Here is a 24512-nt window from a genome sequence, read left to right as displayed (position 1 = left end):
CGCTCTCTAACAGGGCGACGAGGAGGGGATCGCCGGGTAGGATTATGCTATGCGATGCTACTTGGAGGGCTTCAATCTACTCTCTTCTACATGCTGCAAGATGGAGATGTCCAGAAGCGTAGTCTTCAACATGATTAGCTATCCCCCTCTTATTCTGGCATTCTGCAGTTCAGTCCACTGATATGGCCCTTTACACATATATCCATGCATATGTAGTGTAGTTCCTTGCTTGCGAGTACTTTGGATGAGTACTCACGGTTGCTTTTCTCCCTCTTTTCCCCTTCCTATACCTGATTGTCGCAACCAGATGCTGGAGTCCAGGAGCTAGAGATCCCGAGGATGATTCTACATGGAGTTCGGCTTCGAGGAGTAGTTAGGAGGTCCCAGGCAGGAGGCCTGCGCCTCGTTCGATCTGTATCCCAGTTTGTGCTAGCCTTCTTAAGGCAAGCTTGTTTAACTTATGTCTGTTCTCAGATATTGTTGCTTCCGCTGACTCGTCTATGATCGAGCAGTTGTATTCGAGCCCTCGAGGCCCCTGGCTTGTATTATGATGCTTGTATGACTTATTTATGTTGTAGAGTTGTGTTGTGATATCTTCCCATGAGTCCCTGATCTTGATCGCACACATTTGCGTGCATGATTAGTGTACGGTCAAATCGGGGGCGTCACAAGTTGGTATCAGAGCCAACTGCCTGTAGGAATCCCCCTTTCCACACTCCTTGGCCGAAGTCGAGTCTAGACATTACAAAACTTTTACTAACATGGCTGTGTGTCTTACGGGCCCACGTCGCCATTGGGTGGTATTAGGATCTTTTACTCCTTGTCTATACTCTGGGACTCTGATCTCTCTTCTATTCGGGTTAAGTGAATTTTACTAAATCTAACATTAGGATCTTGTTATCACTTTCACCCAGAGAGCCCCTTATTACTGATGATCGTCTGCTGCACGTGAAGACCCTGAAGATACTCTCCGCTGATAACCCAAGAACTTGTGTTCATTGCTTTTGCAATTCTCTTTCATCGATAAACTCCTATGGATAACCACGTATACTCGCCATTCATACAATGTTTCCCAGTTGATCTTGTTATTACAAGATACCCCGAAATTCTCTCTATTGTTCCGAGAATCCTTTGAGCTTACTGCCTTGCTGTTCTTTGTCACCTGAATACCCCTACGGATAATTCTCGCACTTACCGAGTATCCGCTCATCCCCAGTTGATTCAAGTATATCATAAAAGTGTTCAGAATAACATTCGATCTTCCGAAAATCTTCAGGAGCCTTTTTGCTCTTGAAATTCTTGCTTACTTGCATTATGATTAATCTTAATTCTCGTAATCTTACTGGCATCTCTTGTCATTATCTTTTTGAGTCTATTGATTCAATAGGTTGCGAATGCTCGCAATCCTCAGTCAGATCCTAGAATTCATCCTTCCGGCTCAGACATCATTTTTAACATGAGCTAGATCTCGACCTATCAAATTGCCATCGATTGTACCCCTAAGCCTACTCAACTTATCCATCCTTGATCCGAGCGTTGCTTCTGACCCCCTGATTTGGAAATCATAATTCTTTTGCATTTGAACTTTGAGTTAGTCAGTTGTTTCTATAATCAGATCTCCTTGCATTCTTCTTCCTCTGGTTGAGTACCGATGCTCACATCAGATCCCTTGTGGACCATCGGTTCCTTTGTTGGATTTTATCCGGTAGTGTCCTTCCTATTGAATAACCTTGTGAGCCTTTCCATGGATATATAGTGCCTTTGGTAAATTGTATCATCTGTTTTGTGAACCATGCTCTACTTTCGAGCTTGTATTATTTACTCCGAAGTTTGTGGTATATGTTTCCACGATGCCCCGATGGGTTGAACCTATGCCTTCCATAATATGTGTGAACTCGAAAGTTTTCATGAGTCATAATCTTCTGGTATTTTGCCAGATAAAATTTCAACACTACAACTTCTTTGAAAAATGAGAAGTAAATGAAAGGTTATGCGTTGAACAAGTGGGAGTCGACCTTGAACCCTGTGTTCATGCCCATGGACACGATGTAGATCTTATCATTAAAAGCTTCTCTTAAATTAATTATTACCTTGGTATAAGTTCATCTTATATCTGGGATCTGGCCTTTTGCAATCGTGGTTCCGACCATGTTCTCCTTTAAACACCATTTCTCGTGCAAGTTTAAGCACTTGTCTTCTGCAAAGCAATACCCTAGTCCAACCTCTACCTTGATCTGTCGTCGAGTATTACCCCCTGGTATCTCAAGATTATCATGGAACTGCATAACTTCTTATGAGTTCTTCATCAAGTGCTACATTCTCACTGATTCCAATTTTTCACGGGCTCTGAGTTATTAATCACGCAAAGACACCGATAACTGAACCGAGTCCGCACTACGGTTCAACAACTCTTAGTAATATTCTTTAAAGTACGAGTTTGTACCCGATCACGCCATTCCTAGCATGTTTGGCTATATCATTATCTTGATGATTTTAACTGTGCTACCTGGTCCTTATTTCCGGAGCACCACTTTCGACGATGAGCTAAGCTTACGTCGATTTTCCTCGCCATATCGTTTCACCTCGAACAACAAACTTGACCCCGAGTTTGTGTAGTATCTGTGGCTCCAATAATCTTTTGTTGCATCAGTCCTTTTGCTTGATGCAGTCGCTGATCAATTGCTTCTTCGTGGATCCCCTCGACAACAAAATGTCGTGATCATCATCAACATTTTGACTCCTTCCAGGATATCAATGGAATTCTTGATGATAAGTGCCATCCTCGTTCCTTGGTAATTTGAGTTACCATCGACAACATCCTTACATTCCTTTCATCACAAACTTGATCATGTTATGGAGCTCCTTGCTAACCAGCTTATGTTATGTTCTACCTTGGAGTATTACCATCTTTTATGTCAAGGATATTGTGAGAATTTCTCCACCTCTTGAGAATTCTTGATATAGTAATACTTCTCGCCATCTCCATTTGTTTTCTGATCCCCGTGTTGTTTCTAACCGGAAAACCGACAATTGAACTATGATGTGCGACTTCAAAACTTCTAGCAACCCTATTGCTTTGAAGTTAATGGTCGATATTTCATTCTTAGACCATTGGTTATCGAATCACCGTTCTAACATTGATCGTTCTACCTAAGCCCATATTTCGGGTACACCTTTCAACCAATGTTTAATTGAGTATGTTTTCCTCGAGCATACCTCACTATATCATTTGATCTGACAAATGTTATCTCCTTGTTCACATAAGTGTGGAAATCCCTCGTTTTGGAAATCTCGAGGAATTGTCGCTGAGTCCATCAGCCACCCCCTCATCCTCTCCTTGGTTTAATGATGAACTCTTGTTTCGGAACTCGTTTCCATAGTTCAATTCTCGAGAATCTTACAATGTCATCTCGACAATTCGTGTTGCACCTTTCTTCTCAGTTATCCTGAGTCTGAGTTATCCTGACACCAATCAGATCTGAATCTCGGTCAGATATGATGGTTGGAACATATTTCCAAGAGTTGTAACATTGGTCTATTTATGACCCGGTAAGGTGATGTCATGCCTAACACACCTGGCCAGAGGACCTATTGTTATAAGCTTTCCTTTTTAGCAAGGTTAGCTGTTCTTCCATGAGGAAATTGTAAGACTTATTCTATAAGTTGTTCCTGATGGATCCTTTTTGTTTCCAAATTCTGATCTTCACCTGTTGACCATGTCAATGCTATCTCGAAGCATGTCTGTGGTACTCCGAATTTCAATAAGAACAATTGAAGCATAATGCTAAACTTTCTTTATCAATTATCCAAACACCGTTGTATGGGTAATGGCATGAAATTTCTCTCCTCTTTCCTAAAGGGTTTTCTACGTTATATCCCAACATGGATATCATGCTCTGCTTACCCTTGGGAAGAATATACCCTTGAAATATGTGTTTAAACACATTTTCCTTTCCATTGTTCTGTTTAATCTGATAATGATATTTTCCTTCCCATTCTTTTGTTTAACCCTTCTTGAGTTCTATATGATCTAAGCAGTAATATTCTCCTGCTTATGTAAACACCTCGGTGTACAATTCTGTCAGCAAGACCCTGTTATTATTGTTGGTGACATTTCGGTAACCACTGATGGACGAGAACTTTGCCTAATGGTCCACCTCGTTTCAACGAGCAGGAAAATGGTTCTCTTCGTCCCTCGCCCTTGGTACCAACGTTGTTGCCAACAAAACTGACAGGCTATCCTCTGACATACTTTGCTATCTTGACTGTGCAAATGTTAGCGCCTTCCTGCTTTTAAGCCACATGTGGGCCCATAACCCACAGTTCCACAGGATCGAAACCTGACTCTCCTATACACCCCCTGTTTCTAAAGTTATTCCTCGCGCGTGGCCACATAAGTAATTCACGAGCCACCTTCCGAGATATCATCAATTCTGGTATCAGACGCAGTACTTATTCTTGTTGCTCTAAACCCCTTTCACCTTCTGATTAGGCCATCCAACGATTGCCTGCCATTGGAAACTTCTCATGGTACCTTCTTAATTTACTCTCAATATTTTCTGAAGTAGCTATTCGAGAGTTACTTTCTACCACATTCCCTGAGTTATCTACCAGATAGTCAACCTTGTAAGGCCCGTTCTTCCGAAGTTACCCCTTGTTCTTTCGTAAGTACGATGGAGTTCCTGAAGAAAGGACGACAACTTCATCATGATGCATTCATGCATAGGTATGAAGAAATCAACGCTATGGATCGACCTCTTCGAGAAGAGCAACCAAGACCGAGAAGATTCGTTATAATTTCGTAACCAGACATTTACCCCTTACTCCCCTTCTTAAATCTCGGGACGAGATTTCTTGTAGTGGAGGAGAATTGTGACGCCCGGATAATTAAGCTACAGTAACCCTCTACTAATGATGCCACGTCACCTCAGTTATTGTTGTTAATCTCGCGTTAGTTCGAAACCGATTCAAATTCAAATTTGAATTAAAGTCAAACGATAAAAGTTTTCAAACATAAAAACTAAAATGTGCTAAATGTTACAAATAAATCCTTAGTAATAATGGGGGAGAACCCACATTTTTATAAAATAATTAAAGGCACTAAAATAATTAAAACAGTGGCTTAATCAATTAGATAATGCCTTTTTAGAATTAATAAAATGTTAAACTATTTTACTTGGGTGCCATAATTAATTGTGGCAGTGGTATATTAAGCTATACTGATTTAGGAGTTGTTTCGTATTTTTGAAACTAAAATAAATTGAAAACTATAGGGAAAGTAAATGAACAGAAAAGAAAATTTTCAAAGAAAGTAAACACAAAAAATAAAAGAGAGAAGCCCCCCACTGGGCCAGTCGGCCCCGCTGTTAGCCAGGCCGGCCCAACCGGCCTCGCCCACTCCCATTATCCCCTGGACCCCGTAACCCTAACCCCCACCCAGACCGCACACTCCCCCCCCCACGTCGCCCACTCCCCACCTCGATCTGGATCGAGATCGAGGGCTTGACCCCGTCGCCCCCCGACACCCGTCGCCACCACCACGTCGCCGCCCGCGACGCCGTCGCTTCGTCGCCCCCGTCGCCATCGCCCCGCCACCAACGCTGGGCGACGTCGCCGCCGCCCGGAAGCGCCTCCGCCTCGACCACAACCGTCGCCAACCACCGCCACCTCACCGACGCCGCCCGGCGCTGCCCCGCCGTCGCCCGCCTCCTCAACCCTCCTCTTGCGTGGATCCGGTCGGGGGCAATCGACGCCCCCGACGACCTGCGCCGACGCCGGGCGACCCCCGCTGGAGCCACCCCGCCATCCGCCGTCGTTGGCGCCGCCTCCCCGTCTACGTCGCTCGTCCCCATCCTCCTCCTCGCCGGACACCATCGAGCCACGCCGCCCTCTTCCCTACAACGAACGTGAGCACGCCTCGTGCTCCCTCTCTGCCCTCCTGTGGTGGCCGCGTCCCGCTCCTACCGCTGGCCGCTCCTGTCCCGCGCGCCGTCACCTTCGGTCACCGCCCGCCTCCCCCTGCGGCTTCGGCCTAGCCTCCCGGCGGCCACTGCCGCAGCTCCCGCTGGGCCGCCGCCGAGCGCCACCTCCGGCTGCCGCCCGCGCACCACCACGGCCTCGCCCCGCTTCGAGCCTCGCCAGCGCCCCCCCCGGGCGCCCTGTCGGGCACCAGCGCCCGAACCGCCCCGTTTGGCCCTAGGGCCACTGACAGTGCCCCCCTGGAAACTTGTTTTTTTTAAAAGGAAAAATAAAGTTATAAAAATAATACTAATAAAATTTAGTTAATTAACTTAATTAATCTGTTTAATTAAATAATTAAAACTAATTATTCAATTAATAAAAACTGACTATTGTTTAGTTAACCTGAGACTATGACGAACGGGACCCACGCGTCTGTTGACCCAGTCAACAGATGGTTGACTGATGACATCATGCTGACCTCACGCTGACGTCATAATTACTTTTCTAATTAAATTAATTCTATTAATTCTATAAATAAATTAAATCTTTATAAATTAATATAAAATAATCCGTAGCTCGGATGAAAAAACTTTCTACATGAAAGTTGCTCAGAATGACGAGACGAATCTGGATACGCACTCCATTCGTCCACCACACCTCCCTAACCTACCGAACTCGCAACTTTCCCCCTCCGGTCCATCTGTCCGAAAACGCAAAACATCGGGAATACTTTCCCGGATGTTCCCCCCCTTCGCCGGTACCACCTACTCTCGCGTTAGGACACACCTCGCGCTGCTCATTGTCATGTCATGCATCGTCATGTTTATGTTTGCATTGTATTTACTGTTTCTTCCCCCTCTTCTCTCCGGTAGACTACGAGACCAACACTGCTGCTGCCCAGTTCGACTACGGAGTTGACGACCCCTCCTACTTGCCAGAGCAACCAGGCAAGCCCCCCCCTTGATCACCAGATATCGCCTATTCTTCTCTATACTGCTTGCATTAGAGTAGTGTAGCATGTTACTGCTTTCCGTTAATCCTATCCTGATGCATAGCCTGTCTTTGTTACTACAATTGTTACCCTTACCTGCTATCCTACTGCTTAGTATAGGATGCTAGTGTTCCATCAGTGGCCCTACACTCTTGTCCGTCTGCCATGCTATACTACTGGGCCGTGATCACTTCGGGAGGTGATCACGGGTATATACTATATACATTATATACATGACACATGTGGTGACTAAAGTCGGGTCGGCTCGTTGAGTACCCGCAAGTGATTCTGATGAGGGGGCTGAAAGGACAGGTGGCTCCATCCCGGTAGAGGTGGGCCTGGGTTCCTGACGGCCCCCGACTGTTACTTTATGGCGGAGCGGCAGGGCAGGTTGAGACCGCCTAGGTGAGAGGTGGGCCTGGCCCTGGTCGGCGTTCGCGGATACTTAACACGCTTAACGAGATCTTGGTATTTGATCTGAGTCTGGCCATTTGGTCTATACGCACTAGCCATCTACGCGGGAGTAGTTATGGGTATCCCGGCGTCGTGGTATCAGCCGAAGCCTTCGTGACGTCAGCGACTGAGTGGCGCACGCCGTGTTGGACCGCTTTGACGTAACCGTCGTGATCGTGTGGGTTGCTAGGTCTGCTCGCGGCCGCGTTCGCAACGTGCAGGTGTGCATAGGGCGATGGGCCCAGACCCCTGCGCGCTTAGGATTAGACCGGCGTGCTGACCGCTCTGTTGTGATTAGGTGGGGCTGCGATGCGTTGATCTTACGACGCCGGGCATGACCCAGAAAAGTGTGTCCGGCCAAATGGGATCGAGCGTGTTGGGTTATGTGGTGCACCCCTGCAGGGAAGTTTATCTATTCGAATAGCCGTGTCCCTCGGTAAAAGGACGACCCGGAGTTGTACCTTGACCTTATGACAACTAGAACTGGATACTGAATAAAATACACCCTTCCAAGTGCCAGATACAACCCGGTGATCGCTCTCTAACAGGGCGACGAGGAGGGGATCGCCGGGTAGGATTATGCTATGCGATGCTACTTGGAGGGCTTCAATCTACTCTCTTCTACATGCTGCAAGATGGAGATGTCCAGAAGCGTAGTCTTCAACAGGATTAGCTATCCCCCTCTTATTCTGGCATTCTGCAGTTCAGTCCACTGATATGGCCCTTTACACATATATCCATGCATATGTAGTGTAGTTCCTTGCTTGCGAGTACTTTGGATGAGTACTCATGGTTGCTTTTCTCCCTCTTTTCCCCTTCCTATACCTGATTGTCGCAACCAGATGCTGGAGTCCAGGAGCTAGAGATCCCGAGGATGATTCTATATGGAGTTCGGCTTCGAGGAGTAGTTAGGAGGTCCCAGGCAGGAGGCCTGCGCCTCGTTCGATCTGTATCCTAGTTTGTGCTAGCCTTCTTAAGGCAAGCTTGTTTAACTTATGTCTGTTCTCAGATATTGTTGCTTCCGCTGACTCGTCTATGATCGAGCAGTTGTATTCGAGCCCTCGAGGCCCCTGGCTTGTATTATGATGCTTGTATGACTTATTTATGTTGTAGAGTTGTGTTGTGATATCTTCCCGTGAGTCCCTGATCTTGATCGTACACATTTGCGTGCATGATTAGTGTACGGTCAAATCGGGGGCGTCACAGACACCGCGAAAGTAGAAATCAAGAAGGAGCATCAATTGTTGATGGTTAGTAAAACCACTAGTTTCTAGAAGGGCAAGGGCAAGAAGGGATACTTCATGAAACGGCAAATCAGTTGCTGCTCTAGTGAAGAAACCCAAGGTTGAACCCAAACCCGAGACTAAGTGCTTCTGAAATGAGGGGAACGGTCACTGAAGCAGAACTACCCTAGATACTTCGTAGATGAGAAGGCTGGCAAGGTCGACAGAAGTATATTGGATATACATTATATTAATGTGTACTTTACTATACTCCTAGTAGCACCAGGGTATTAGATACCGGTTCGGTTGCTAAGTGTTAGTAACTCGAAATAAAAGCTGCGGAATAAACGGAGACTAGCTAAAGGTGAGATGACGATATGTGTTGGAAGTGTTTCCAAGGTTGATGTGATCAAGCATCGCATGCTCCCTCTACCATCGAGATTGGGGTTAAACCTGAATAATTATTATTTGGTGTTTGCGTTGAGCATAGACATGATTGGATTATGTTTATTGCAATACGGTTATTCATTAAAGGAGAATAATGGTTACTCTGTCTATTTGAATAATACCTTCAATGGTCTTGAACCTAAAATGGATGGTTTATTGAATCTCGATCGTAGTGATACACATGTTCATGCCAAAAGATATAAGATAGTAATGATAGTACCACATACTTGTGGCACTGCCACTTGAGTCATATTGGTATAAAACGCATGAAGAAGCTCCATGTTGATGGATCTTTGGACTCACTCGTTTTTGAAAAGATTGAGACATGCGAACCATGTCTATTAGTATATATGCATGAAGAAAGTCCATACAGATGGATCATTTGGACTCACTTGATTTTGAATCACTTGAGACATGCAAATCATACCACATGGGCAAGATGACTGAATTCCTCGTTTTCAGTAAGATGGAACAAGAGAGCAACTTGTTGGAAGTAATATATTTGATGTGTGCAGTCCAATGAGTGCTGACGCACGCAGTGGATATCGTTATGTTCTTACTTCACAGATGATTTGAGTAGATGCTGAGAATATTTACTTGATGAAACACAAGTCTGAATTATTGAAAGGTTCAATTAATTTCAGAGTGAAGTTGAAGATCGTCGTGACAAGAGGAGAAAATGTCTGTGATATGATCATAGAGATGAATATCTGAGTTACGAGTTGTGCACACAATTAAGAAATTGTGGAAATTGTTTCACGACTAATACCGCCTGGAACACCATATTGTGATGGTGTGTCCGAACATCATAACTGCACCCTATTGGATATGATGCATACCATGATATCTCTTATCGAATTACAACTATCGTTTATGGGTTAGGCATTAGAGACAACCGCATTCACTTTAAATAGGGCACCACGCAATTCCGTTGAGACGACACCGTATGAACTATGGTTTAGAGAAACCTAAGCTGTCGTTTCTTAAAAGTTTGGGGCTGCGACGCTTATGTGAAAAAGTTTCAGGCTGATAAGCTCGAACCCAAAGCGGATAAATGCATCTTCATAGAATACCCAAAACAGTTGGGTATACCTCCTATTTCAGATCTGGAAGCAAAAGTGATTGTTTCTAGAAACGGGTCCTTTCTCGAGGAAAAGTTTCTCTCGAAAGAATTGAGTGGGAGGATGGTGGAGACTTGATGAGGTCATTGAACCGTCACTTCAACTAATGTGTAGCAGGGCACAGGAAGTTGTTCCTGTGGCACCTACACCAATTGAAGTGGAAGCTTATGATAGTGATCATGAAACTTCAGATCTAGTCACTACCAAACCTCATAGGACGACAAGGATGCGTACTACTTCAGAGTGGTACGTAATCCTGTCTTGGAAGTCATGTTGCTAGACAACAATGAACCTACGAGCTATGGAGAAGCGATGGTGGGCCCAGATTCCGACGAATGGCTCGAGGCCATAAAATCCGAGAGGATCCATGTATGAAAACAAAGTATAGACTTTGAAAGAACTACTTGATGGTTGTAAGGCTGTTGGGTACAGATGGATTTTAAAGGGAAGACAGGCAATGATGGTAAGTGTCACCATTAAGAAAGCTCGACTTGTCGTTAAGATGTTTTCCGGCAAGTTCAAGGAGTTGACTGCGATGAGACTTTCTCACTCGTAGCGATGCTAAGAGTCTGTTAGAATTATATTAGCAGTTTCTGCATTATTTATGAAATCTTGCAGATAGGATGTCAAACCATTTTTTCCTCGACGATTTTCTTGAGGAAAGGTTGTATGTGATACAACCAGAAGGTTTTGTCAATCCTGAAAGATGCTAACAAGTATGCAAAGCTCCAGCAATCCTTCTAAGGATTGGAGTAAGCATCTCGGAGTTGGAATGAATGCTTTGATGAGATGATAAAAGATTTTGGGTTTATACAAAGTTCATGAGAAACTTGTATTTCCAAAGCAGTGAGTGGGAGCACTATAGAATTTTTGATGAGTATATGTTGTTAACATATTGTTGATCAGAAATGATGTAGAATTTCTGGAAAGCATCCAGGGTTATTTGAAAAGTGTTTTTAATGGAAAACCTGGATTAAGCTACTTGAACATTGAGCATCAAGATCTATAAGGATAGATAAAAAACGCTTAATAGTACTTTCAAATGAATACATACCGTGACAAGATTTTGAAGGAGTTCAAAATAGATCAGCAAAGAAGGAGTTCTTGGCTGTGTTACAAGGTGTGAGTATTGAGTAAGACTCGAGACCTGACCACGGCAGAAGAAAGAGAAAGGACGAAGGTCGTCCCCTATGCTTTAGACGTAGGCTCTACAGTATGCTATGCTGTGTACCGCACCTGAAGTGTGCCTTCCCATGAGTTAGTCAAGGGGTACAATAGTGATTCAGGAAGGGATCACATGACAGCGGTCGAACTTATCCTTAGTATCTAGTGGACTAAGGAATTTTCTCGATTATGGAGGTGGAAAGGGGTTTCGTCGTAAAGGTTTACGTCGATGCAAACTTTGACACTAATCCGGATGACTCTCAGTACTGAACCAGATTCGTATAGTAGAGTAGTTATTTGGAATAGCTCCAAGTAGCGCGTGGTAGCTGCATCTACAAGATGACATAGAGATTTGTAAAGCACACACGGATCTGAATGTTGCACACCCGTTGACTAAAACCTCTCTCGTAAGCATAACATGATCAAACCCTAGAACTCATTGAGTGTTAATCACATGGTGATGTGAACTAGATTATTGACTCTAGTAAACTCTTGGGTATTAGTCACATGTCGATGTGAACTTTGAGTGTTAATCACATGGTGATGTGAACTAGATTATTGACTCTAGTGCAAGTGGGAGACTGTTGGAAATATGCCCTAGAGGCAATAATAAAATGGTTATTATTGTATTTCCTTGTTCATGATAATTGTCTGTTGTTCATGCTATAATTGTATTAACCGGAAACCATAATACATGTGTGAATACATAGACCACAACATGTCCCTAGTAAGCCTCTAGTTGACTAGCTCGTTGATCAATAGATGGTTATGGTTTCCTGACCATGGACATTGGATGTCATTGATAATGGGATCACATCATTAGGAGAATGATGTGATGGACAAGACCCAATCCTAAGCATAGCACAAGATCATGTAGTTCGTTTGCTAGAGCTTTTCTAATGTCAAGTATCATTTCCTTAGACCATGAGATTGTGGAACTGCCGTATACCGTAGGAATGCTTTGGGTGTACCAAACGTCACAACGTAACTGGGTGGCTATAAAGCTACACTACAGGTATCTCCGAAAGTGTCTGTTGGGTTGGCACGAATCGAGACTGGGATTTGTCACTCCGTATGACGGAGAGGTATCTCTGGGCCCACTCGGTAATGCATCATCATAATGAGCTCAATGTGACTAAGGAGTTAGCCACGAGATCGTGCGTTACGGTACGAGTAAAGTGACTTGCCGGTAACGAGATTGAACAAGGTATTGGGAAACCGACGATCGAATCTCGGGCAAGTAACGTACCGATTGACAAAGGGAATTGTACACGGGATTGATTGAATCCTCGACATCGTGGTTCATCCGATGAGATCATCGTGGAACATGTGGGAGCCAACATGGGTATCCAGATCCCGATGTTGGTTATTGACCGGAGAGTCGTCTCGGTCATGTCTGCATGTCTCCCGAACCCGTAGGGTCTACACACTTAAGGTTCGGTGACACTAGAGTTGTAGAGATATTAGTATGCGGTTAACCGAAAGTTGTTCGGAGTCCCGGATGAGATCCCGGACGTCACGAGGAGTTCCGGAATGGTCTGGAGGTAAAGATTTATATATGGGAAGTCCTATTTTGGCCACCGGAAAATGTTCGGGATTTTTCGGTATTGTACCGGGAAGGTTCTAGAAGGTTCCGAAGTGGGGCCCACCTGCATGGGGGGACCCACATGAACGTGGGTAGTGGGGGCAAGGCCCCACACCCCTGGTCAAGGCGCACCAAGATCCCACCTTAGAAGGAATAAGATCATATCCCGAAGGGATAAGATCAAGATCCCTAAAAAAGGGGGATAACAATCGGTGGGAAAGGGAAATGATGGGATTTCTTTCCCCCACCTTTGCCAACGCCCCAATGGACTTGGAGGGCAAGAAACCAGCCCCCTCCACCCCTATATATAGTGGGGAGGCGCATGGGAGCAGCACCCCAAGCCCTGGCGCCTCCCTCCCTCCCGTGACACCTCTTCCTCCCCGCTTGCGCTTGGCGAAGCCCTGCCGGGATCCCGCTACTTCCACCACCACGCTGTCGTGCTGCTGGATCTCCATCAACTTCTCCTCCCCCCTTGTTGGATCAAGAAGGAGGAGACGTCCCCGCTCCGTACGTGTGTTGAACGCGGAGGTGCCGTCCGTTCGGCGCTAGGATCATCGGTGATTTCGATCACGACGAGTACGACCACATCAACCCCGTTCTCTTGAATGCTTCCGCGCGCGATCTACAAGGGTATGTAGATGCACTCCCCTCTCTCTCGTTGCTAGATGACTCCATAGATTGATCTTGGTGATACGTAGAAAATTTTAAATTTCTGCTACGTTCCCCAACAGAAATCAAGTAGGAGCATCAATTGTTGATGGTTAGTAAAACCACTAGTTTCAAGAAGGGCAAGGGAAAGAAGGGATACTTCATGAAACGGCAAATCAGTTGCTGCTCTAGTGAAGAAACCCAAGGTTGAACCCAAACCCGAGATTGAGTGCTTCTGTAATGAGGGGAACGGTCACTGAAGCAGAACTACCCTCGATACTTGGTAGATAAGAAGGTAGGCAAGGTCGACAGAAGTATATTGGATATACATTATATTAATGTGTACTTTACTAGTACTCCTAGTAGCACCAGGGTATTAGATACCGGTTCGGTTGCTAAGTGTTGGTAACTCGAAATAAAAGGCTACGGAATAAACGGAGACTAGCTAAAGGTGAGATGACGATATGTGTTGGAAGTGTTTCCAAGGTTGATGTGATCAAGCATCGCATGCTCCCTCTACCATCGAGATTGGTGTTAAACCTAAATAATTGTTATTTGGTGTTTGCATTGAGCATAGACATGATTGGATTATGTTTATCGCAATACGTTATTCATTTAAGGAGAATAATGGTTACTCTGTCTATTTGAATAATACCTTCAATGGTCTTGCACCTAAAATGAATGGTTTATTGAATCTCGATCGTAGTGATACACATGTTCATGCCAAAAGATATAAGATAGTAATGATAGTACCACATACTTGTAGCACTGCCACTTGAGTCATATTGGTATAAAACGCATGAAGAAGCTCCATGTTAATGGATCTTTGGACTCACTCGTTTTTGAAAAGATTGAGACATGCGAACCATGTCTATTAGTATATATGCATGAAGAAAGTCCATAGAGATGGATCGTTTGGACTCACTTGATTTTGAATCACTTGAGACATCCAAATCATACCACATGGGCAAGATGACTGAAAGGCCTCGTTTTCAGTAAGATGGAACAAGAAAGCAACTTGTTGGAAGTAATACATTTTGATGTGTGCAGTCCAATGAGTGCTGAGGCATGCAGTGGATATCGTTATGTTCTTGCTTCACAGATGATTTGAGTAGATGCTGAGTATATTTACTTGATGAAACACACGTCTGAATTATTGAAAGGTTCAAGTAATTTCAGAGTGAAGTTGAAGATCGTCGTGACAAGAGGATAAAATGTCTGTGATATGATCATAGAGATGAATATCTGAGTTACGAGTTTGGCACACAATTAAGAAATTGTGGAAATTGTTTCACGACTAATACTGCCCGGAACACCATAGTGTGATGGTGTGTCCGAACATCATAACTGCACCCTATTGGATATGGTGCATGCCATGATGTCTCTTATCGAATTACACTATCGTTTATGGGTTAGGCATTAGAGACAACCGCATTCACTTTAAATAGGGCACCACGCAATTCCGTTGAGACGACACCGTATGAACTATGGTTTAGAGAAACCTAAGCTGTCGTTTCTTAAAAGTTTGGGGCTGCGACGCTTATGTGGAAAAGTTTCAGGCTGATAAGCTCAAACCCAAAGCGGATAAATGCATCTTCATAGAATACCCCAAACAGTTGGGTATACCTCCTATTTCAGATCCGGAAGCAAAGTGATTGTTTCTAGAAACAGGTCCTTTAACGAGGAAAAGATTCTCTCAAAAGAATTGAGTGGGAGGATGGTGGAGACTTGATGAGGTTATTGAACCATGACTTCAACTAGTGTGTAGCAGGGCACAGGAAGTTGTTCCTGTGGCACCAACACCAATTGAAGTGGAAGCTTATGATAGTGATCATGAAACTTCGAATCAAGTCACTACCAAACCTCGTAGGACGACAAGGATGCATGCTACTTCAGAGTGGTACGTAATCCTGTCTTGGAAGTCATGTTGCTAGACAACAATGAACCTACGAGCTATGGAGAAGCGATGATGGGCCCGAATTCCGACGAATGGCTCGAGGCCATGAAATCTGAGAGAGGATCCATGTATTAAAATAAAGTATAGACTTTGAAAGAACTACTTGATGGTTGTAAGGCTGTTGGGTACAGATGGATTTTAAAGGGAAGACAGACAATGATGGTAAGTGTCACCATTAAGAAAGCTCGACTTGTCGTTAAGATGTTTTCCGGCAAGTTCAAGGATTTGACTGCGATGAGACTTTCTCACTCGTAGCGATGCTAAGAGTCTGTTAGAATTATATTAGCAGTTACTGCATTATTTATGAAATCTTGTAGATAGGATGTCAAACCATTGTTTCCTCGACGATTTTCTTGAGGAAAGGTTGTATGTGATACAACCAGAAGGTTTTGTCAATCCTAAAAGATGCTAACAAGTATCCAAAGCTCCAGCAATCCTTCTAAGGATTGGAGTAAGCATCTCGGAGTTGGAATGAATGCTTTGATGAGATGATAAAAGATTTTGGGTTTATACAAAGTTCATGAGAAACTTGTATTTCCAAAGCAGTGAGTGGGAGCACTATAGAATTTTTGATGAGTATATGTTGTTAACATATTGTTGATCAGAAATGATGTAGAATTTCTGGAAAGCATCCAGGGTTATTTGAAAAGTGTTTTTAATGGAAAACCTGGATTAAGCTACTTGAACATTGAGCATCAAGATCTATAAGGATAGATCAAAAACGCTTAATAGTACTTTCAAATGAATACATACCGTGACAAGATTTTGAAGGAGTTCAAAATAGATCAGCAAAGAAGGAGTTCTTGGCTGTGTTACAAGGTGTGAGTATTGAGTAAGACTCAAGACCTGACCACGGCAGAAGAGAGAGAAAGGACGAAGGTCGTCCCCTATGCTTTAGACGTAGGCTCTATAGTATGCTATGCTGTGTACCGCACCTGAAGTGTGCCTTGCCATGAGTTAGTCAAGGGGTACAATAGTGATCCAGGAATGGATCACATGACAGCGGTCGAACTTATCCTTAGTATCTAGTGGACTAAGGAATTTTCCCGATTATGGAGGTGGAAAAGGAGTTCATCGTAAAGGGTTACGTCGATGCAAACTTTGACACTAATCCGGATGACTCTGAGTAGTAAACCGGATTCGTATAGTAGAGCAGTTATTTGGAATAGCTCCAAGTAGCGCATGGTAGCTGCATCTACAAGATGACATAGAGATTTGTAAAGCACACACACATCTGAAAGGTTCAGACCCGTTGACTAATAACCTCTCTCACAAGCGAGATATGAACAAACCCCATGGGTGTTGGATTCATTACAATCACATAGTGATGTGAACTAGATTATTGACTCTAGTGCAAGTGGGAGACTGTTGGAAATATTCCCTAGAGGCAATAATAAAATGGTTATTATTGTATTTCCTTGTTCATGATAACTGTCTATTGTTCATGCTATAATTGTATTAACTTGAAACCGTAATACATGTGTGAATACATAGACCACAACATGTCCCTAGTAAGCCTCTAGTTGACTAGCTCGTTGATCAATAGATGGTTATGGTTTCCTGACCATGGACATTGGATGTCATTGATAACGGGATCACATCATTAGGAGAATGATGTGATGGACAAGACCCAACCCTGAGCATAGCACAAGATCGTGTAGTTCGTTTGCTAAGAGCTTTTCTAATGTCAAGTATCATTTCCTTAGACCATGAGATTGTGCAACTCCCGGATATCGTAGGAATGCTTTGGGTGTACCAAACGTCACAACATAACTGGGTGGCTATAAAGGTACACTACAGGTATCTCTGAAAGTGTCTGTTGGGTTGGTACGAATCGAGACTGGGATTTGTCACTCCGTATGACGGAGAGGTATCTCTGGGCCCACTCGGTAATGCATCATCATAATGAGCTCAATGTGACTAAGTAGTTAGTCACGGGATCAGGCATTACGGAACGAGTAAAGTGACTTGCCGGTAACGAGATTGAACGAGGTATTGGGATACCGACGATCGAATCTCGGGCAAGTAACATACCGATTGACAAAGGGAATTGTATACGGGATTGATTGAATCCCCGACATAGTGTTTCATCCGATGAGATCATCGTGGAACATGTGGGAGCCAACATGGGTATCCAGATCCCGCTGTTGGTTATTGGCCGGAGAACGTCTCGGTCATGTCTGCATGGTTCCCGAACCCGTAGGGTCTACACACTTAAGGTTCGATGACGCTAGGGTTATAGGGAATAGATATACGTGGTTACCAAATGTTGTTCGGAGTCCCGGATGAGATCCTGGACGTCACGAGGAGTTCCGGAATGGTCCGGAGGTAAAGATTTATATATGGGAAGTCCCGTTTTGGCCACCGGAAGAGTTTCGGGCGTCACCGGAAATGTACTGGGACCACCGGAGGGTTCCGGTGGTCCACCGGGAGGGGCCACCATCCCCGGAGGCCTGCGTGGGCCAAGTGTGGGAAGGTACCAGCCCCTAGGTGGGCTGGTGCGCCTCCCACAAGAGGCCCAAGGCGCATGGAAAAGGGGAAGGGGAAAAACCCTAGGCTCAGATGGGCCTAAGGCCCACGTAGGGTGCGCCCCCCTCTCTCCCCCTCTTGGCCGCCCCCTCCATCCAATCTAGGGCTGGCCGCCACCCCTAGGGGGGAACCCTAGATGGGGGCACAGCCCCTCCCCTTCCCCTATATATAGTGGGGGTTTTGGGGCTGCCATAGACACGAGTCTTCCTCTCTCTTGGCGCAGCCCTACCCCTCTCCCTCCTCGTCTCTCGCAGTGCTTGGCGAAGCCCTGCTGGAGTGCCACACTCCTCCATCACCACCATGCCGTTGTGCTGCTGCTGGACGGAGTCTTCCCCAACCTCTCCCTCTCTCCTTGTTGGATCAAGGCACGGGAGACGTCACCGGGCTGCATGTGTGTTGAACGCGGAGGCACCGTTGTTCGGTGCTTAGATCGGATTCGGCCGCGATCTGAATCGCTTCGTGTACGACTCCACCGACCGCGTTCTTGCAACGCTTCCGCATCGCAATCTTCAAGGGTATGAAGATGCACTCCCCTCTCTCTTGTTGCTAGTTAATCCATAGATTGATCTTGGTGATGCGTAGAAAATTTTGAATTTCTGCTACGTTCCCCAACAAAAGGCTCCATTAGTCACTGGTGACGTCGCCATAGATGAGGATGAGGATGACGATGGCACTCAATAGTATGTCTATACTGGCGCCTACTTAGGGTTTGAGCATCATGAGTCGGTGCCTGAATTGCCGTCTCCGGAGGCTGAACGTATTATGGACGACCTTCCGGTAGTAAAGAAAGCTAGGAAGAGACCGAGGAAAGGCCAAAAAGCTGATTCTATGATCCAACCGCCTCAGCAGCCTCGGGTTCAAGACCTTATAGATATCCCCGGTGCGGATAAATGGCATATCCCCGGTCAACCAGTCCTACCTGCAGTAGCGCTAGGGGCCAGATTCGGCGATCTAAGGAGACTTCATGACGATGTGCTGCGGATAGAGAAAGGCCTCATCGCCTCGAAAGATCCAGGATACCCACTCTACGTGGTTAACGTTCCGCGGCAATTGTCGTACGTTGACACATTCCCCGCGAAGAAGTTCTTCCTTCGATTCGATTACATATTCGACATGTTTCACGTGAAGAAGCTGGATTTTACGTTTGTTCGCCTTTATGCTTGCACATGAACTACATCATCGGGGTTGAGCAGATACCTCATATTTGTGTCGCGGACCGGTACTTCATGCACGATGGCTTCTTGGGAGTCTGCGCAAAGCACCGTGAATACGCAAGGGAACACATCGTCAATTTCATGCTCGCCAATAAGGACAAGGAGGCGATTCTCGTGCCTTATCATCCCCTGTAAGTCATCCGCGCGGATATCCTTCCTTCGATTTCAATCATTCATTTGCACGGTGGAGGCTAATTAATTTGAGGTGTACTTATTTTGCGCAGCGGCGGGCGCGCCATCCTCATCATCCTCTACCCCCGGTACTCACACGCTCTTTACTTGGACTCGTCGAAGAAGATTAACAAAAAGGATTACACCCACATCAAGGATGTTCTCGATAGTGCTATGTTTTACTACGACGCACGGGGTGGAGAGGTCAAGAACAAGAAGAGAAGGGACGGCAGGCCCGCCTTCGGCCATAAGACCGACTTCAGCTTCATCCAGCAACGAGTGATTCTCTTAATGATGGATTCTATGTCCTACACCACATGCTGGAGTACAGACGGGATCACCAGAACCTTCGCATGTCACCTACATCCCACGATGCCCATATTCTGCAATTGGCAAAGAACGTAGGAGATATCGAGGATCATCGACTTCGAGCTGAGTTCTATCACATCCAGCACGAACTTGCCCAAATCATCATGAAGGAGGTCGTCAGAAAAACAGGGATGTTCTACGAAGAAGGACAAATGTCGCGGGAAGACGTCCGAACACGGGTAGCCGCTCAGCGTCTCGACCTGAAGCCTTTCACTAGGCTCGGGGACTATCTCCCTGACTTGGATGGATGGCACGACATGTTGGAGTGATTGTCTATATATGACAATGTGTCCGTTTAGTCCATACTTTCTGTATGACGAAACTTTGAGTTATGCACGACGAAAATTTATTTGTGATGTAATTAAACCGTCCTCCTCGACTAGCGACGATCACTCTAGTTAGGGCATTTGGGGCATGATCAACTTTGTTATTTATGCTGATGATATGTTGCTTCTATTTTTGCCAAGTCTGTCTCTTTCTGTTGCTCAACTATATATGTTGCATATCATCGACTCATGTGATGATGCTGGTGCATAGATCATCGATGGCGAAGAAGTGCTACGCTAGGATTGTATATACGACGAGTGGTCGGAGTGTTAGGCCCAGCTGTACCGGTTTCCGGTTTCCGAGCGACAGGCAGTAGTTAGCTTAGGTTCACGCTAATGTGAGAGAGGGATACGAACTCATGTACTGCATAGTTCCGCTCTCACTCAAAGGGATAGCTCTTCTCGCATATATCATTGTTTAGATGGATAACAATGTACAGTTGCAAGTAATCGAGACTTGTATCGCTATTTTCGAGATGATGACGAGAGACCACTTTGTGTTGGATGATGATTATGATGATGACATGATTTGATGAGACTATTTGTATGTATATGCTATGATTACATTTGCATGTGTATGATATGCTAAAGATTATTGTATAAAGCCTATTCAAATACAAAACAAATATGCAGAAAAAAACTAATAAAACTAGCAGTAGCGAGGGGAACAAAGTTAGCAGTAGCGCTGCCTTACCAGTAGCGCTTCCTGCTGAAAAGCGCTGCAGATATTAGCAGCAGCGCTCTTCACTAAAGCGCGCTACTGCTAGCCATGTATAGCAGTAGCGTGGGACGACAGGCGCTACTGCTACATATTAGCTGTAGCGCCTTATCAGTAGCGCGTTGTCCCGCGCTACTGATAGGCAAAATACCCGCGCTACTGCTAGGGTTTTCCCTAGTAGTGTTGGTATGTCTTGACTTCGCGTAGATCTCCCCGGCAACGGCGCCAGAAATTGGCTAGTTGACGAGAGATCAAATTTTGACTTGCCTTTGCGTAAGCCTCCCCGGCAACGGCGCCAGAAATCCTTCTTGCTACCCCTTGAGCACTGCGTTGGTTTTCCCTTGAAGAGGAAAGGGTGATGCAGCAAAGTAGCGTAAGTATTTCCCTCAGTTTTGAGAACCAAGGTATCAATCTAGTAGGAGACTAGACGCAAGTCGCCTTGTACCTGCACAAACAAATAAGAACCTTGCAACCAATGCGATAAAGGGGTTGTCAATCCCTTCACGGCCACTTGCAAAAGTGAGATCTGATAGAGATAATAAGTTAAATATTTTTGGTATTTTTATGATATAGATTGAAAAGTAAAGATTATAAAGTAAAATAGATTGGAAACTTATATGATGGAGGATAGACCCAGGGGCCATAGGTTTCACTAGTGGCTTCTATCAAGATAGCATAAGTATTACGGTGGGTGAACAAATTACTGTCGAGCAATTGATAGAAAAGCGCATAGTTATGAGAATATCTAGGAATGATCAAGTATATAGGCAACACGTCCGCGACAAGTAGACCGAAACGATTCTGCATCTACTACTATTACTCCACACATCGACCGCTATCCAGCATGCATCTAGAGTATTAAGTTCATAAGAACGGAGTAACGCATTAGGCAAGATGACATGATGTAGAGGGATAAACTCAAGCAATATGATATAAACCCCATCTTTTTATCCTCGATGGCAATAATACAATACGTGCCTTGCTGCCCCTACTATCACTGGGAAAGGACACCGCAAGATTGAACCCAAAGCTAAGCACTTCTCCCATTGCAAGAAAGATCAATCTAGTAGGCCAAACCAAACTGATAATTCGAAGAGACTTGCAAAGATAACCAATCATACATTAAAGAATTCAGAGGAGATTCAAATATTGTTCATAGATAATCTTGATCATAAACCCACAATTCATCGGATCTCGAGAAACACACCGGAAAAAGAATTACATCGAATAGAACTCCAAGAGAATCGAGGAGAACTTTGTATTGAGATCCAAAGAGAGAGAGAAGAAGCCATCTACTAATAACTATGGACCCGAAGGTCTGTGGTAAACTACTCACACATCATCGGAGAGGCTATTGTGTTGATGTAGAAGCCCTCCATGATCGATTCCCCCTCCGGCTGAGCGTCGGAAAAGGCCCCAAGATGGGATCTCACGGGTACAGAAGGTTGCGGCGGTGGAAATAGGGTTTCGTAGTGCTCCTCTATGTTTTTGGTGTATATGGGTATATATAGGAGGAAGAAGTAGGTCGGTGGAGCTGCGAGGGGCCCACGAGGGTGGGGGGCGCGCCCAGGGGGGCAGGCACGCCTCCCTGCCTCGTGGCTTCCTCGCTTCTTTCTTGACGTCCACTCCAAGTCCCCTGGATCATGTTTGTTCCAAAAATAACTCTCCCAAAGGTTTCATTCCGTTTGGACTCCGTTTGATATTCCTTTTCTGCGAAACACTGAAATAGGCAAAAAACAACAATTTGCACTGGGCCTTCGGTTAGTAGGTTAGTCCCAAAAATAATATAAAAGTTCTTAGTAAAGCCCATTAAACATCCAAAACAGATAATATAATAGCATGGAACAATCAAAAATTATAGATACGTTGGGGACGTATCAACGTATCAGCATCCCCAAGCTTAACTCCTACTCGTCCTCGAGTAGGTAAGTGATAAAAACAGAATTTTTGATGGGGATTGATGCCTAACATGTCATATCATATTCTTCTCTTTATAGCATGGACAATTGGACTTTTATGTGATTCAAAGCAATAGTCTAGTTTTGACATAATAATTTAGATACTCAAGCATATTAACAAGCAACCATGTCTTTCAAAATATCAACACTAAGATAAGTTATCCCTAGCCCATCATGCTCAACCATTGATCCATCATGAAACACACTCGAATATTAGCTATACCCAATACTTAAGTACGATCATATTGCCTCCTAGTTGGTGATTTAATGAGAGAGGATGGAGACTCAAATTCAAATAAAAATTGCATAGAGTAAAAGAAAGGCCATTCGCATAGGGAAGCATGGATTTGTAAAGGTGCCAGAGCTCAAAGCGAAAAATTACAGATAAAAACATTTTGGGAGGTGTATCCATCCCATCAACGAAAATGACTTAGAGTTCCCAACACTTTTCATGCTAGATATATCATAGGCGGTTCCCAAACAGAAAATAAAGTTTATTCCTTTTTCCACCATACTTTCACTTTCCATGGTTAGCCGTATCCACGGTTGCCCTCCATACCAACACTTTCCAAGGAACTTATTATTTGACAACATAAAGTAAATTATTTTTTGCATTTCGGGACTGGGCATCCCTAAAACCTTTGACTTACTCTCATGCAATGACAAGTGAATAAACACTCATTGTGAGAATAACACATCCAGCATGGAAAATATTAGCCCCCCCTCACCGTTCCGCGAGCGAAACGAACACACAAAATAGAAGTTTATTTTGAAAATTAGAGATGGCACATGCAAATTTGCTTAGAACGGCAAAAGAATACCACATATAGGTAGATATAGTGGACTCATGTGGCAAAACTGGTTTAAAGGATTTTGGATGCACAAGTAGAGATCATACTTAGTGCAAAATGAAGGCTAGCAAAAGATTAAGAAGTGACCAACCAAGAAACGAATAATCGCATAAGCAATCATTAAGCATAACTAACACCGAATAATGCACCACGAGTAGGATATAATTTCATTGTATGACTATTGACTTTTGTGCTTGCATAGGGAATCACAAACCTTAACACCAATATTCTTACTAAAGCATAATTACTCATCAACACAACTCACATATCACATCATCATATCTCAAAACTATTACTAAGAATCAAGTTTATTTTCTCTAATGATCTTCATGAAAGTTTTTATTATATCCTTCTTGGATATCTATCACTTTGGGACTAATTTTCATGTGTTGCTTTTGATAAGCTCAAACAAATGTAAGTGAAGATCATGAGCATAATTCTTTTTTTTCTCTCAAAATAATTTAAGTGAAGCAAGAGAGAATTTCTTGAAACTTTTACTAACTCTCAAACAGATCTAAGTGAAGCAAGAGAGCATTTCTTCAAAAATACTAAAGCACACCGTGCTCAAAAAGATATGAGTGAAGCACTAGAGCAAGTCCATAGCTCATAAAAATTCAAGTGAAGCATAGAGATCAATTCTAACAAGTCATGACATAATTTTGGCTCTCTCAAATAGGTGTGTTCAACAAGGATTGATGACTTAAAACACAAAATAAATCAATCAAAGACTCATATCATACAAGACGCTCCAAGCAAAACACATATCATGTGACGAATAAAAATATAGCTTCGAGTAAAATACCGATGGTCGTTACAAGAAAGAGGG

The sequence above is a fragment of the Aegilops tauschii genome, chromosome 7 (assembly GCF_002575655.3).
Source record: "Aegilops tauschii subsp. strangulata cultivar AL8/78 chromosome 7, Aet v6.0, whole genome shotgun sequence".
In the NCBI taxonomy this organism is placed as follows: Eukaryota; Viridiplantae; Streptophyta; class Magnoliopsida; order Poales; family Poaceae; genus Aegilops; species Aegilops tauschii.
The sequence above is the reverse complement of the archived record's forward strand: the minus strand, read 5'-3'. Positions refer to the sequence as shown.